Genomic DNA, 17,527 nt, shown 5'->3' with positions numbered 1-17,527 from the left:
TGATCTAGTCATGATTTGTGCAACCGTTTGAGATTTTTGGTGAACTTTAGTAACTTTTAGAAAATGTCTTTAACACTTGAGTAATTACTAGTTAGTTCCAATGATCTTCACTTTATAATACGAATCCAAATAATTAGTAATTCCCACAGAAGTATCTAGTAACACTTTCATCTGTGAGCTATTACTTACTAATTTGTTAATAAGAATTTATTTTAGTTAATAGTAGTTACTAGATTGTTAATAAACTTTTTCAGTAGTTCTCTGGGAAGTATTAAAAGATAGTAGTTATTGATTACTTAATAGTGAACTACCACTTTCGTCTGTGCTCTATTACTTACTAGTTCGTTAATCAGAGTTTCTTGTTAGTTAATAATAGTTAGATTGTTAATATTGTGTTACTCATTAGTTCTTGTGTAGTTATTCATTAACGAAGGAACCGTATTCTAAAGTGTTACCGGATCTCCAATAAAGAATTTAGCCAATGTTTAGCTTTGGATTTTGGGGACACTTAATATTCAAAAACATTAGTGATGTGCCTGCATTCACATGATTATATGAGAACTAAACGAAATTGGATGACGACATAACTGTTTTCGCCACTATATGTATGAAATAACTCAACAACTTTTTTACAAAAAACAACAACAAAAAAAAACTTACTTCGGCTGTACTATGGTGCTATTTTCTTCTAGATCTGATTAACACACATGATTTTCCTGTTTCAATGAAATGCTGTTTTTGAAAAAAAAAATCTGTATTGTTAAAAGTGCTATATAAATAAAGGTGAAAGGTGACTTAGTAGAAAGGTCATGAGGAGGTTTCCAACAGTGAACTAGTAGTTTATTTTTAGCAGTTATGGCAGCTAGCCAAAATGTCCATACCTTCTCAAATTGAGAATTGTCATTCACCAATAAATTATCAAGATTTTTGGGGAAAACAAATCCTTGAACAAAACATCAAGCACCATATCCCGGAAGCGTTGCACATCTGGACACTCCCAAAGCATTTGTATCAAAGTCTCCAGGCATCCAGGTCCACTTCCTGGGAAATTGCCACAAAATATCTGCAATAAAAATGAAAGTTACTGCAGTGATGTGGCTCTTTTGTAAATGACTCGGAGAATGCAGAAGGAGAACAGCCAGAGAAAAACTAATTTTAAAAAGCAAAGGGTCAAGAGCACAACTAAAGTAAACACCGATTAGCATAATGGTGACTACAAATTAAACTTTCATTACAACATTAACCCTTTAAACTTCTTTTTAATTTCTCAATAAGAACTTAAGTCGATGTATGACAGAAATAAAGTCAAATTGGTTAGTAATAAGTGCAATAATCAATGTGTAATGGCTGGAATTCAGTTGTAGTTGGTCTATCTCTCTTTTGTGTTCTTCTTGTTTCTCTTTTCTTCAGTGATTCTGCTTATTAACATCAGGTTTCACCACTAATGGTTATTCATCACTTAATTAATTACAATTATCTCATTAACTTTCCAAGACCCTGGGTAACATTTTATTTTATGACCCGCAAACAACTGTGTAAGTACACTGAAATTACGGTGTACGTTTCTGTAATTATAATGTACTTGAGTGTAGGTATAAGGGAACGATTAACACAGTCTCATCCCAAAAAGTCATATAACTGACGTTTTGGGACGTATTTTGACCATACGTCAATATCAGCCTTTTTAGGGCCCCCTTAAACGTCGGTAGATGGCGATCCCGGGCCGTCATACAACTGACGCTTTACCTTTAACGTCAGTTAGGTGACGGGTTAGGTTTAGGGTTAGGTTTAGGTATGGGGTAGAGTTAGGATCCCATAACCTCATCTACCGACGTTTAAGGGGGCCCTAAAAAGGCGAATATTGACGTATGGTCAAAAGACGTCCCAAAACGTCAGTTATATGACGTCTTGGGGTGAGACCGGGTTGGAACAATATGTTAAGTTTTGGGTAATAATGGGATAACAAACAGATATACAACCTGCAAATAACTTTGTAAGTACACTGAAATTACGGTGTACGTTTCTGTAATTTTAGTGTACTTCCGTGTAGTTATAAGGGAACAATATGTTAAGTTTGGGGTAATAAAGAGGTAACAAGCAGATATACAAGCAAATTATTTAATTAGTTAAAAAATAACAGGTGCCTATTCTGTTAATATATTCCAGGCAAAAATTGTACGTCTGTTGTTTACGAAACATATCACATTTCTGGCAAAATATGTTCTTGTGCAATGTTACATACTATGATAAAAAATTAAATTTATTGGCATTTCTTACTAGATTACTTAATGTTAAGTCAAAATAATTTGTTTTTGCTATGATTTTAATTTAGACCTTACCATTAGTACTTTTAGGCCTTACCATTAGTAATTAGTACTTACCTTATCCCATTGAATTGCAATGACACTTAAATGTCAGGGCAAATATACTGTGTAATTAAAACATTTTTTTTTGTTTGTTTGTTTGTTTTTGATAACAGTACCTTTCTCTGTAATTATTACAGTGCAAATAGTGTTGTTTCGTATTGCTACATAGTAAGTAGCGTTTGTTACCCCGTTGTTCTGCGTAGTTACTGAGTAAGTGTAACTCGTGCGGGCTGTAAATTAAAGTGGTGCTTGTTACCCCTTTATTACCCAAAACTTAACATATTGTTCCCTTATACCTACACGGAAGTAGGTTTGGGTATCGAGAATCGAGTATCGATTGGAACCGAGACTAACTTTTCGTTTTTCCCGGAATCGTTCAAAAGTTAAAATTTCGATTCCTAGTTTCGATATTCACAGTCCGCCGAGCGGAAGAAGAAACCGCTGAACAACACCAACGAAGAAGCGTCTACCGGAAGTGTTGGCATAACCACGCGAGTCGAACATGAGTAGCTTACGTCGGCGATCCAAAGTGTGGCTTCACTTTTCTAAAAATAACGAAATCTCGGCAAAATGCAAAATTTGTGACAAAAGGAGTATTTTTACAGAAGGAGTATTTCTTTCAGAAAGGATTATTTCCTTCAGAAAGGCCGTTGGTTAGCAAGGTTAGCTAAACTTTTTTGACCCTGCCTCTTAAAAGAATCGGAATCGAGAATCGTTAGGAACCGGAATCGAAACAAGGAATCGCAATCGGAATCAGAATCGTTCAAATTCAAACGATACCCAACCCTACACGGAACTACACTATAATTAGAGAAACGTACACCGTAATTTCAGTGTACTTACACAGTTGTTTGCGGGTCGTAAAATAAAGTGTTACCAGACCCTGTGGTGTGGACATATGAACACCGGGGATTTTGGTATGTAGGGAAGGGAAGAAATAGTATACACAACATTCCTTTTACTTTCGCCTTTATCCACCTCTTTGACATTTTGCAATAGTCCTGCTGTGTCCATCCATCCGTATTTCCAATTCCTATAAAGGGTTTCGGGGTGAAATTAGCAACATGCTGAGGTAAATTGTTTTGAATGGAGTACGATGTATCACACAAAAGGTCAACAGTATTTACTGATTTAGAATATTAACCACATATCAAGCTGAATGCAGCGCTGACAGTATACACACCATCCTCAATTTGAAATTCAGTTCACACACGTTTAGTTTTTGGAGTGACTCACAAAATCTAATTTGGAACTCCATTCCTTAAAACGTTGTTCATCAGGAACCCACCGGGAAGTAAGATTTCCTAGCATATGAGTTTGTGGGAGAGTTTTACCTCCTACTATTAATTAGGGCCCAAGCCCTGAAAGGGCGAAGGCCCTATTGTTTTCCTAACGATTATTAGGGCCCAAGCCCTGAAAGGGCGAAGGCCCTATTGTTTTCCTTGGGATTATTTTTCTTTACTATTATTATTATTATTATAATAATTATTATTTTACTACCTTTTGGGCACTTTTGGGGCCCTTAACGTGCTCGAAAACTCTTGAAACTTTGCACACGGGTCAGAACCCGCGGCCATCAGAGCCGGGCTGAAGATGGTACCCGGGCGTGGCAGGGCAGCTCGTCAGCGCCCCCTGGAACGGGGTCCGAACACTTGGTCCATAACTCAAACACGCTTGTATGTAATAATATGAAACTCGGTACACACGTTGATCTCATCGTTTCATCTATACCTCGCGCTCTTACTTTTTACCCCAGCCCAACAGGAATTTGGCTATTGAGGTTTGTTTGTAAAACGCTCGCAATGGAATGTCAAATACTCCTCCTAGAGCTTTGATCCACATTCGACGAAACTCGGTCAGCGTGAAGTCAAGACATTGAGGATGAAAGTTTGCGAGGGGATTTTTTATATCTCGAACGGTTTGTCCGTGGCGAGGAAACGAAATCATGGCGAGAAACGTGAAACAGGAAGTGTGTTATAACTTCAGCATACATTAACTGATCTTGATGAAACTTCAGCAGTGTGTTCGCTGTAAGAGGACGATCACATGGATGTGACTATTGTGAGTCAAAGTTATAGCGCCACCAACTGGCAGCAGGAAGTGTGTCACTTTCAAAATGCTTAGATATCACCCTTTTATTTTTACCCGATTTGCTTCAAACTTCATATGTATAATGTAAACATACGGCAGATGTAGACCTGTGAATGGATTCTTGATATCTTTGAAACTGTTGCCGTGGCGACGCATCAAACTTTACCCTTCTTTTAGGATGCTTTTAGGATGCTTTTGAGACCCTTAGCATGCTTCAAATTGCATGAAACTCGACAGACACATCACATTTATTAGCCAGTAGACATGTGCAAAGTTGCAGAAACGGGCGTGGTGAGGGCTCAGTAGCGCCACCTTTTGACAAAAGTGGGGTGGTTAGTTTTAACTAGAGTTACAAAAATTGGTATGTATATTGTACTCCTCGAGCCGGACAACTTTTTAATTGACACTTATTAGCTAGGACCCACAGAAACTCAGATATTTTTGTTTGAATATGGCCACTCTGAGCCTTTGGCTGGCTGGCTGGCTGTCTGTGTGTGTGTGTGTGTGTGTGCAGGGGGAGGGGGCTTAACCATTTCACTGCTGTGTGTATGACCTGCATAAAGAAAATACATTTCTCAAGCCTGGTATTTTTTAAATAAGTTTTTATTTTTATTTTTTATAAGTAAAGGCATATAACTAGTTTAATTGTAGTGAATTGACAATAGTTTTATATAATTAGTTTATTAATCAGATTAACTTGGTCAATAAACTTGGTCTGAAAATTTGGTCCATAAATTAAACACACTTGCATGTAATAATATGAAACTTGGTACACATATAGATCTCATCGTTTCATATATACTTCACACTCTTACTTTTTACCCCAGCCCAACAGGAAGTTGGCTATTTAGGGTTGTGTTTAAAACACATGCAATGTAATTTAAATTATTGCTCCTAGAGCACTGAACCAAATTCGACGAAACTCGATCAGCGTGAAGTCAAGACATTAAGGATGAAAAAGTGCCACGGGATTTTTGATATCTCGAACGGTTTGGCCGTGGCGAGGAAACGAAATTATGGCGAGAAACATGGAACAGGATGTGTGTTATAACTTCAGCATACATTAACTGATCTTGATGAAACTTCAGCAGTGTTTTCGCTGTAAGAGACCGATCACATGGATGTGACTATTGTGAGTCAAAGTTATAGCGCCACCAACTGGCAGCAGGAAGTGTGTCACTTTCAAAATGCCGTGGCAACGAAACAAACTTTAACATTATTTTTTGATGCTTTTGGGACTCTTAGCTTGCTTGAAATTGCTTGAAACTCAACAGATACATCACATTTATTAGCCAATAGACATGTGCAACTATGGCAAAAGATTAAAGTAATGTCAAAAAAGTAAACACTAAAAGCCTCATATCTTCTAAAAATGTAATTATACATCATTTGTTTCTAAATTAAATTATACAAATATTATAACTTGGTCTTGCTCAATCTGAGCCTGCTGTCTTTGCCTGTCTGTGTATGTGTGTGTGTTTGTAGGGGGAGGGGTATTAACCATTTCACTCCTGTGTGTATGGCCTGCATAAAAAATAAATGCCTTAAGCCTGGTATTTTTTTAAATAAGTTTTTTATTTTTTTATAAGTAAAGGCATATAACCAGTTTAATTGTAGTGCATTAATAGTTTTATATAATTAGTTAATTAAATTAACTTGGTCCATAAACTTGATCTGAAAATTTGGTCCATAAATCAAACACACTTGCATGTAATAATATGACTTGAGTGTTAATCACATCATGTTTTCAGTTTGAATATAAAATATATAAATTATGTAAAAAAAAATAAAGTTGATCCAGCTGGAGCGCAGGCTGAGAATAGCGCTGTCATGACTGGATCAGAGATCATCAGTCATGCCTTCTCATACCTTACGCGCACACCACGCCCACTTACATCAGATCACATCAACATGTCAGCCGGAGGGATAACGAGGGTCGTCGTCGCTTTTGGATTCAAGAATTTCTTACAACAAGATGGCAAAAGAACAGCGCTTTGCAAGACATGCAACGTTAAGATCGCGGACAGTCAGATGACAACCTCCAATTTCGTCCGTCATTTGAAGAGCCATATTCTGCCCAGTAAGTGCTTGTCAATTTGTTAATGTTATCTGGTTAGCTCGTTCGTAGTTAGCTAGCTAATGTAAGTTAAAGGAGAACTCCGGCGCAAAATTACACATTGTTACCTAGTCAACCGTTATCTGAGATTTGTTTTCATGACTGCCGAATGTAAATAGTTTTATCTATAAAAACAGTTTAGCCTATAAGTGACGTCCGACATTCTGCATATTGTGTTATTTTGTTAAGCCCCACTAAAGGCATAAAAAACTGTAAAGCACAATCAAGTTTTCACACTATATTCCAAGACTTCTAAAGTCATTCAATAGCTTAATGTGTGGTAAAATTAATATTTTAGTCTCTAAGTTAAAGTTAACGGAAAGTCATCTCGCCTCAGTCATTCTCCATGCATCAGCATTAGCGCGTCGCGTTCGGTTGCGACAGTAACACGACGACACTCTCTTCAAGATCAATGTTCCCAATATTATACTTTCTTTGTAGATAAGGCATAAAGGTCTATGATTTGCATAAAATGACTATCTTGCTGGAGTGGAGTTTATTGCCCTTTAGAATACACTAAGCATTAGTGCTGCACGATTAATTATATCGCAGTCGTAATAGCGATCTCAAACCTATGCAATTATATAACGCAAAATGCCGCGATTTTAAATGAAATAAACAAAGTAGGGCTATTAGCGCAGCATCTCTTCTTTTTTGTCATCCTTTGACTAGTGTTACAAGATCCCCCTCTTATTGGTTCAAATGCCTTTTCGCATTTTGCACGACAAGAAGTGAAAAGCTGCCTGTGAGTGCCCTAGATTAGAATAGATGAGACTCGCATAATGCGCATGCACTGACCGTGTGCCAGCCCAGAATAAACAGTTCTCTTTCGAGCTTGAACGAACAATAGCACACACAATTATGCCAAAATGTGGTTTTGTCTAGTATCTTCATAACATAAGAAAAGTCTGGATGAAAAGAGTTGTGCTATGAGGCGCGTGTGAGATCCGCGTCTCGGCAACGGGTTCTCTTAAAGGGCCAGCAGCGAATAAAGCGTTCTTTCAGTAAAGTTAAAAGAACAAAGGGAAATTAGAAAATTACTCACTGATCTTGAGTAAAGAACTTTTGTAGCTTTAATAAGGATTATTATATATATAATTTATGATTCAGGCAGCGCAGACTGTTTGATAACTTTATTCAATTTCTGTACCTGTTAAGACAGGAAGGGCACAGGTAAATATGTTTTTTATTATGGGTTTATGTGGGGATTGTTTGAAGTTCACTTAATTTAAAAGCTGTTATATATTTTTTTTAAGCCTAATAATTTTTTAAAAAGTTGATGGCTTTCAATTGATGGAATCACTGTAATGTTGGTTTGGTTGATGGTTTATTGATCATTATAGGTGTTATCAATCATTTATTGTTGTTGTTGTTTTTAGTTTGAGTTGAGAAATAAACATTAATCTGTGTGTGCATTTTACTTTAGAACCAAGCAAGTTGGACTCATGAAACCATTTTATTATATCGGAGTCGCAAATCGCAATTGCAATATTGGCTCAATAATGGCAATATGACATTTTCCCAAATCGTGCAGCCCTACTAAGCATAGATTATAGATACCATCCCTTCGCTATGTTCTTTTCAATGTGAAGCGTTGCGTGCTGTGACTTGGTGTTGCTTCAAGTGCATCGTTCTGCACACGGGATGCGCATGATTGCTTATAATACTTTGGGGAGACAAGGGGGCGTGGCCTAAGGGAATATCACTCGTGATGTTAAGTGATGTTACCCCGCCATCGCTGATACAACCTTTAGCAGTCATGTTTTTGCTTCTTGAGAGAGAGAGAAAGTGTGTGTGTGTGAGCAGTGGCGGTTCTAGGCGGGGGCCTGGGGGGGGCCAGTGCCCCTGCGACAACAAGCTTGGACCCCCTTGTGGCCCCCCTAAATGTGGAGTCAGTGTGAAATATTTTTTTTATAGTGTGTCACGCATTGAGCATGACAGTCACTCGTTTCAGTCTTTTGTCTCACACTCCCGTCACACATTGTATTTCTCATGCGGAAAAACTTAATAATATATTTAATATACGCAATTTCTCTGGCCGCGCCGCTCTCACGTGAGAATCAAGCGCGTCTCGCCTGGAGTTCAGCAGTCGACCCTGCTACGCATCAGCCAATCAAAAAAAGAGAAGTGCTACTTAATAGCCAATCAGAAAAGGGCACTATTGTATCTGGGTAAAATTTAACGCAACAACCAATGAAAAAAAGCATATCCTGGAATTGTTCATATGATTCTGTTACAACATCTTCCGAAAGTTTCTTCACCCGTCCCACAGATGAAACTAATCACTGGAGCTCCGAACATCACTTGGAGCACGGAGTAAGTCATGATCTCCTGTTTTAATGTTACAACAAATTCACAACTTGTTTGACAAAAACTATGACAACTTGACTGATGTAAGATGAATCTTTCCCGTAGCGTAAGCTAGCTTACGCAATGCTCGTTCCCTCATCTAGAGAGAACCGAGGTTACGTTAGGTAATCGATTCGTTTCCCATTTAATTAGTATCAGTCTGTAACTTAGACAACAGTTTTACAGCCTGTTCACTGACAACACCTGCTCAGAACAAGTAGTCTAGGCCTAGTCATCTTATTACACGAATCACGATGACTGACATATTGTCACATTATAAACATCTCTCTCTCCAAATAGGCTTAATAATTTTATTAGCACTAGATAAATTAAAGTGTATTGCATAGTCGATATTATAGGTCACTTTTAAAATCATGTCATATTTTATAATTATATCCTGGCCAAGGATGCATTAATTATTGCTTCTGTCTTTCAAAGATGTCAGGAAAAAAACAATTATAAAAAAGCTCATTCACCCTGAGAGGAAAGCCCCCTAAAAAGGCCAGTTTAGAGGATAATTTGCTGATCTTTTTGCAAAAAAAAAAAAAAAAAAACCCACAAAAATCGTAGATTAATTTGTAAAAATTATATATATATATATATATATATATATATATACATACTGTATATTCAATGTAAAAAAATAAAATGGAAATTCAAATACAGACTGATATATGTAATGCAAATGTAAAAATATAATGCAAATGCAAATTGTTGGATAATTATAAACATGGTATTTTGCTTATTTATGCATTCAGTGCAGTGCAGAAAATGATAAGGTCTAAATGTAACTGGCCCCTCTAACAGTACAACTGGCCCCAGCTTGGCCCCCCCAGTTGAAATGGTCTAGAACCGCCACTGTGTGTGTGTGTGAGAGAGAGAGAGAGAGAGAGAGAGAGAGAGAGAGAGAGAGAGAGAGAGAGGAGAAATGTAACAAAGTTTAATATTGTTTGTAAACTGTGTTTGAGAGAGAGGAAGGTGTTCAGAGAGTCTGTAGGATGTTAAGCTGTTATTTGTTTTATGGACTCAATGTTGAAAATTTAAAACATTTCAAACACACTGTTGGCAGAAGTGAAAAATAAATAATTTTATGAAGTTACAATTTAGTTTGATTCCATGGTGTATTTTACTGAACATGAGTATTTACAATGCAAATTATTGTAATTTACTGGCAAATACTTATCTTGTCTTTTCATTTTATTAAGATCAGATTCTGCATGTAAAATTAAAATAATAAGGTGACTTGACTTGCACTTGACTTAACCTACTACAAGACTTGACTTGACTTGACATAGCCTGTGACTTGACTTGACTTGCCCCCCCCCAAAAAAATACTTGGGACTTACTTGAGACTTGACGGTTAAGACTTGAGACTTACTTGAGACTTGCGTGACCTGCGCCCATCTCTGCTCTAAGTTTTAAGACAGTTCAAATGGAAGTTGGGAATTATGTGTTGTTTGAATAAATCTCCTAGGAGAAATACATCAAATTACAACGCATGTGTTTACCAATCACCACCATACTCGGTGTGCATGAAGTCAAGACATTGAGGATGCTCAATTCCGGACGGATTTTTGATATCTCGAACGGTTTGGCCGTGGCGAGGAAAATAATTTTATGACTAAAAAAGGACACATAAAATGTGTTAACTTTGCTCGTTTTACCTACAGTTACAAAACATGCCACGTATATTGTTCTTGTCAAGCCGATCAACTTTCTAATTAACAGTAAGAAGCTCAGACCAAAAGAAAGTCAGATATTGCAGTTTGGATGTGTATCTTGTCTCTATCAGTGTCTGTATGGGGAAGAGGGAGGGGGGGGGGGTTGCTGGTGTCTGCGTTTATGTGTGTGTGTGTGTGGCTGACTGTAGATTTTTTCTGCAAGTCCTTATCTTTTTGCATAACAATTTTGTATTTTTTTAAATGACAAAATATGCATATAACCCTAATCTTTTAAATGTATAGTTTGCTTTAAATAAAAGTAAGATAAATTGGTAAACTACAAATTGGTAATTGAAGCTGAATGAATTTAAAATTAATGTGCTATATTTCAATACATTTGCTTTCCTTAATATTGTAAAACACTAACCTCATTTATATGTGTGTGTGTGTGTGTGTTTGTATGTATATATATTTTGCAAAGCCCTCACTGATGCAAACTCTTCTGCACACTTCTCTTCGACAGTCAATGCGGAGGTTAAGTTTTTGCACGTCGTGCAGAATAACCCTCTTTATATATATATATATATATATATATATATATATATATATATATATATATATATACTTAAAAAAGAGGGGGTTAAGTTTTTGCACGTCGTGCAGAATAACACTAAAGGCACCATATATATACTTAAAAGTGGGGTTGTTAGTTTTATCTACAGTTACAAAAATCGGTATATACATTGTACTCCTCAAGCCGTACAACTTTCTAATACATAGTCATTAGCTCAGACCAAGAGGAAGTCAGATATTTTGGTCTGAATATGGTGAGCCTCTCTCTGAGCCTACGTCCCTGTATGGCAAGCCCTTTTAACATTTAAAAGCTAAGTTTGCCTGTCCGGAATTAACATTGTAGATATCAACAAAGTCTTTCTGTCTAGTCGTTACACTTTGGATAGTTTGTATTATCATTTAAGATATCTGTAACATAATTGTGACTAGTCGAAATGACAGAGTATGGCAAGCCGTTTTAACATTTAATCATGAAAGGGCCAAAGCCTTCGGCACCGCCACCCGGGTGCCTTTAGGTAACTAAAGGAACCGGGGTTGCGGTGCCTCCGGCTTGGGCCCGCCATCGCTGCTCGCAGCTATATTTTATTATTATTATTTTGTAACCTTTTGGGCATTTTTGGGGCCCTTAACGTGCTCGAAAACTCTTGAAACTTTGCACATGGGTCAGAACCCGCGGCCATCAGAGCCGGGCTGAAGCTGGTACCCGGGCGTGGCAGGGCGGCTCGTCAGCGCCCCCTGGAACGGGGTACGAACACTTGGTCCATAACTCAAACACGTTTGTATGTAATAATATGAAACTCTGTGCACATGTTGATCTCATAGTTTCATCTATACCTCGCGCTTTTACTTTTTACCCCAGCCCAACAGGAAGTCGGCTATTGAGGTTTGTTTGTAAAACGCTCGCAATGGAATGTTAAATACTCCTCCTAGAGCTTTGATTCAAATTTGACAAAACTCGGTCAGCATGAAGTCAAGACATTGAGGATGAAAGTTTGCGAGGGGATTTTTTATATCTCGAACGGTTTGGCCGTGGCGAGGAAACGAAATCATGGCGAGAAACGTGAACCAGGAAGTGTGTTATAACTTCAGCATACATTAACTGATCTTGATGAAACTTCAGCAGTGTGTTCGCTGTAAGAGGACAATCACATGGATGTGACTATTGTGAGTCAAAGTTATAGCGCCACCAACTGGCAGCAGGAAGTGTGTCACTTTCAAAATGCTTTGATATCACCCTTTTATTTTTACCCGATTTGCTTCAAACGTCATCTGTATAATGTAAACATACGGCAGATGTAGACCTGTGAATGGATTCTTGATATCTTTGAAACTGTTGCCGTGGCGACGCATCAAACGTTACCATTCTTTTAGGATGCTTTTGAGACCCTTAGCATGCTTGAAATTGCATGAAACTCGACAGACACATCACATTTATTAGCCAGTAGACACGTGCAAAGTTTCAGAAACGGGCGTGGTGAGGGCTCAGTAGCGCCACCTTTTGACAAAAGTGGGGTTGTTAGTTTTATCTACAGTTACAAAAATCGGTATGTATATTGTACTCCTCGAGCCGGACAACTTTCTAATTGACACTCATTAGCTAGGACCCACAGAAAGTCAGATATGTTTGTTTGAATGTGGTCTTGCTCAATCTGAGCATGCTGTCTTTGCCTGTCTGTGTATGTGTTTGTGTTTGTAGGGGGAGGGGTCTTAACCATTTCACTGCTGTGTGTGTGGCCTGCATAAAAAATAAATGCCTTAAGCCTGGTATTTTTTTAAATAAGTTTTTTTATTTTTTATTTTTTTTATTTAAGTAAAGGCATATAACCAGTTTAATTGTAGTGCATTAATAGTTTTATATAATTAGTTTATTAATTAAATTAACTTGGTCCATAAACTTGATCTGAAAATTTGGTCCATAAATCAAACACACTTGCATGTAATAATATGACTTGAGTGTTAATCACATCATGTTTTCAGTTTGAATATAAAATATATAAATTATGTAAAAAAAATAAAGTTGATCCAGCTGGAGCGCAGGCTGAGAATAGCGCTGTCATGACTGGATCAGAGATCATCAGTCATGCCTTCTCATACCTTACGCACACACCACGCCCACTTACATCAGATCACATCAACATGTCAGCCGGAGGGATAACGAGGGTCGTCGTCGCTTTTGGATTCAAGAATTTCTTACAACAAGATGGCAAAAGAACAGCGCTTTGCAAGACATGCAACGTTAAGATCGCGGACAGTCAGATGACAACCTCCAATTTCGTCCGTCATTTGAAGAGCCATTCTGCCCACTGTGCCCAGTAAGTGCTTGTCAATTTGTTAATGTTATCTGGTTAGCTCGTTCGTAGTTAGCTAGCTAATGTAAGTTAAAGGAAAACTCCGGCGCAAAATTACACATTTGTTACCTAGTCAACCGTTATCTGAGATTTGTTTTCATGACTGCCGAATGTAAATAGTTTTATCTATAAAAAACAGTTTAGCCTAAGTGACGTCCGACATTCTGCATATTGTGTTATTTTGTTAAGCCCCACTAAAGGCATAAAAAACTGTAAAGCACAATCAAGTTTTCACACTATATTCCAAGACTTCTAAAGTCATTCAATAGCTTAATGTGTGGTAAAATTAATATTTTAGTCTCTAAGTTAAAGTTAACGGAAAGTCATCTCGCCTCAGTCATTCTCCATGCATCAGCATTAGCGCGTCGCGTTCGGTTGCGACAGTAACACGACGACACTCTCTTCAAGATCAATGTTCCCAATATTATACTTTATTTGTAGATAAGGCATAAAGGTCTATGATTTGCATAAAATGACTATCTTGCTGGAGTGGAGTTTATTGCCCTTTAGAATACACTAAGCATTAGTGCTGCACGATTAATTATATCGCAGTCGTAATAGCGATCTCAAACCTATACAATTATATAACGCAAAATTCCGCGATTTTATATGAAATAAACAAAGTAGGGCTATTAGCGCAGCATCTCTTCTTTTTTGTCATCCTTTGACTAGTGTTACAAGATCCCCCTCTTATTGGTTCAAATGCCTTTTCGCATTTTGCACGACAAGATGTGAAAAGCTGCCTGTGAGTGCCCTAGATTAGAATAGATGAGACTGCATAATGCGCATGCACTGACCGTGTGCCAGCCCAGAATAAACAGTTCTCTTTCGAGCTTGAACGAACAATAGCACACACAATTATGCCAAAATGTGGTTTTGTCTAGTATCTTCATAACATAAGAAAACTCTATGGATGAAAAGAGTTGTGCTATGAGGCGCGTGTGAGATCCGCGTCTCGGCAACGGGTGCTCTTAAAGGGCCAGCAGCGAATAAAGCGTTCTTTCAGTAAAGTTAAAAGAACAAAGGGAAATTAGAAAATTACTCACTGATCTTGAGTAAAGAACTTTTGTAGCTTTAATAAGGATTATTATTATATATAATTTATGATTCAGGCAGCGCAGACTGTTTGATAACTTTATTCAATTTCTGTACCTGTTAAGACAGGAAGGGCACAGGTAAATATGTTTTTTATTATGGGTTTATGTGGGGATTGTTTGAAGTTCACTTAATTTAAAAGCTGTTATATATTTTTTTTAAGCCTAATAATTTTTTTAAAAGTTGATGGCTTTCAATTGATGGAATCACTGTTATGTTGGTTTGGTTGATGGTTTATTGATCATTATAGGTGTTATCAATCATTTATTGTTGTTGTTGTTTTTAGTTTGAGTTGAGAAATAAACATTAATCTGTGTGTGCATTTTACTTTAGAACCAAGCAAGTTGGACTCATGAAACCATTTTATTATATCGGAGTCGCAAATCGCAATTGCAATATTGGCTCAATAATGGCAATATGACATTTTCCCAAATCGTGCAGCCCTACTAAGCATAGATTATAGATACCATCCCTTCGCTATGTTCTTTTCAATGTGAAGCGTTGCGTGCTGTGACTTGGTGTTGCTTCAAGTGCATCATTCTGCACACGGGATGCGCATGATTGCTTATAATACTTTGGGGAGACAAGGGGACGTGGCCTAAGGGAATATCACTCGTGATGTTAAGTGATGTTACCCCGCCATCGCTGATACAACCTTTAGCAGTCATGTTTTTGCTTCTTGAGAGAGAGAGAAAGTGTGTGTGTGTGTGTGTGTGTGTGTGTGTGTGTGTGTGTGTGTGTGTGTGTGTGTGTGTGTGAGCAGTGGCGGTTCTAGGCGGGGGCCTGGGGGGGCCAGTGCCCCTGCGACAACAAGCTTGGACCCCCTTGTGGCCCCCCTAAATGTGGAGTCAGTGTGAAATATTTTTTTTATAGTGTGTCACGCATTGAGCATGACAGTCACTCGTTTCAGTCTTTTGTCTCACACTCCCGTCACACATTGTATTTCTCATGCGGAAAAACTTAATAATATATTTAATATACGCAATTTCTCTGGCCGCGCCGCTCTCACGTGAGAATCAAGCGCGTCTCGCCTGGAGTTCAGCAGTCGACCCTGCTACGCATCAGCCAATCAAAAAAAGAGAAGTGCTACTTAATAGCCAATCAGAAAAGGGCACTATTGTATCTGGGTAAAATTTAACGCAACAACCAATGAAAAAAAGCATATCCTGGAATTGTTCATATGATTCTGTTACAACATCTTCCGAAAGTTTCTTCACCCGTCCCACAGATGAAACTAATCACTGGAGCTCCGAACATCACTTGGAGCACGGAGTAAGTCATGATCTCCTGTTTTAATGTTACAACAAATTCACAACTTGTTTGACAAAAACTATGACAACTTGACTGATGTAAGATGAATCTTTCCCGTAGCGTAAGCTAGCTTACGCAATGCTCGTTCCCTCATCTAGAGAGAACCGAGGTTACGTTAGGTAATCGATTCGTTTCCCATTTAATTAGTATCAGTCTGTAACTTAGACAACAGTTTTACAGCCTGTTCACTGACAACACCTGCTCAGAACAAGTAGTCTAGGCCTAGTCATCTTATTACACGAATCACGATGACTGACATATTGTCACATTATAAACATCTCTCTCTCCAAATAGGCGTAAAAATTTTATTAGCACTAGATAAATTAAAGTGTAATGCATAGTCGATTTTAAAACATCTCTCTCTCCAAATAGGCTTAATAATTTTATTAGCACTAGATAAATTAAAGTGTATTGCATAGTCGATTTTATAGGTCACTTTTAAAATCATGTCATATTTTATAATTATATCCTGGCCAAGGATGCATTAATTATTGCTTCTGTCTTTCAAAGATGTCAGGAAAAAAACAATTATAAAAAAGCTCATTCACCCTGAGAGGAAAGCCCCCTAAAAAGGCCAGTTTAGAGGATAATTTGCTGATCTTTTTGCAAAAAAAAAAAAAAAAAACCCACAAAAATCGTAGATTAATTTGTAAAAATTATATATATATATATATATATATATACATACTGTATATTCAATGTAAAAAAATAAAATGGAAATTCAAATACAGACTGATATATGTAATGCAAATGTAAAAATATAATGGAAATGCAAATTGTTGGATAATTATAAACATGGTATTTTGCTTATTTATGCCTTCAGTGCAGTGCAGAAAATGATAAGGTCTAAATGTAACTGGCCCCTCTAACAGTACAACTGGCCCCAGCTTGGCCCCCCCAGTTGAAATGGTCTAGAACCGCCACTGTGTGAGAGAGAGAGAGAGAGAGAGAGAGAGAGAGAGAGAGAGAGAGAGAGAGAGGAGAAATGTAACAAAGTTTAATATTGTTTGTAAACTGTGTTTGAGAGAGAGGAAGGTGTTCAGAGAGTCTGTAGGATGTTAAGCTGTTATTTGTTTTATGGACTCAATGTTGAAAATTTAAAAAATTTCAAACACACTGTTGGCAGAAGTGAAAAATAAATAATTTTATGAAGTTACAATTTTGTTTGATTCCATGGTGTATTTTACTGAACATGAGTATTTACAATGCAAATTATTGTAATTTACTGGCAAATACTTATCTTGTCTTTTCATTTTATTAAGATCAGATTCTGCATGTAAAATTAAAATAATAAGGTGACTTGACTTGCACTTGACTTAACCTACTACAAGACTTGACTTGACTTGACTTGACATAGCCTGTGACTTGACTTGACTTGACTTGCCCCCCCCCCAAAAAAATACTTGGGACTTACTTGAGACTTGACGGTTAAGACTTGAGACTTACTTGAGACTTGCGTGACCTGCGCCCATCTCTGCTCTAAGTTTTAAGACAGTTCAAATGGAAGTTGGGAATTATGTGTTGTTTGAATAAATCTCCTAGGAGAAATACATCAAATTACAACGCATGTGTTTACCAATCACCACCATACTCGGTGTGCATGAAGTCAAGACATTG

At 37.5% G+C, this 17,527-nt stretch overlaps 1 long non-coding RNA gene across 1 annotated transcript in view; it reads right to left on the bottom strand.

The window, feature by feature from the left end:
* LOC148982089 (uncharacterized) overlaps nucleotides 1–17,527 on the bottom strand; it is a 28,236-nt gene that overhangs the window by 1,633 nt on the left and 9,076 nt on the right. The window contains exon 2 of the long non-coding RNA XR_016155223.1: nucleotides 882–1,063. This is a non-coding gene — a long non-coding RNA (uncharacterized LOC148982089). The remainder of the gene's footprint in view (nucleotides 1–881; nucleotides 1,064–17,527) is intronic.

This window comes from Pimephales promelas, chromosome 3 (genome assembly GCF_988280905.1).
Source record: "Pimephales promelas chromosome 3, fPimPro1.hap1.1, whole genome shotgun sequence".
Taxonomy (NCBI): Eukaryota; Metazoa; Chordata; class Actinopteri; order Cypriniformes; family Leuciscidae; genus Pimephales; species Pimephales promelas.
The sequence above is the reverse complement of the archived record's forward strand: the minus strand, read 5'-3'. Positions and strand labels throughout refer to the sequence as shown.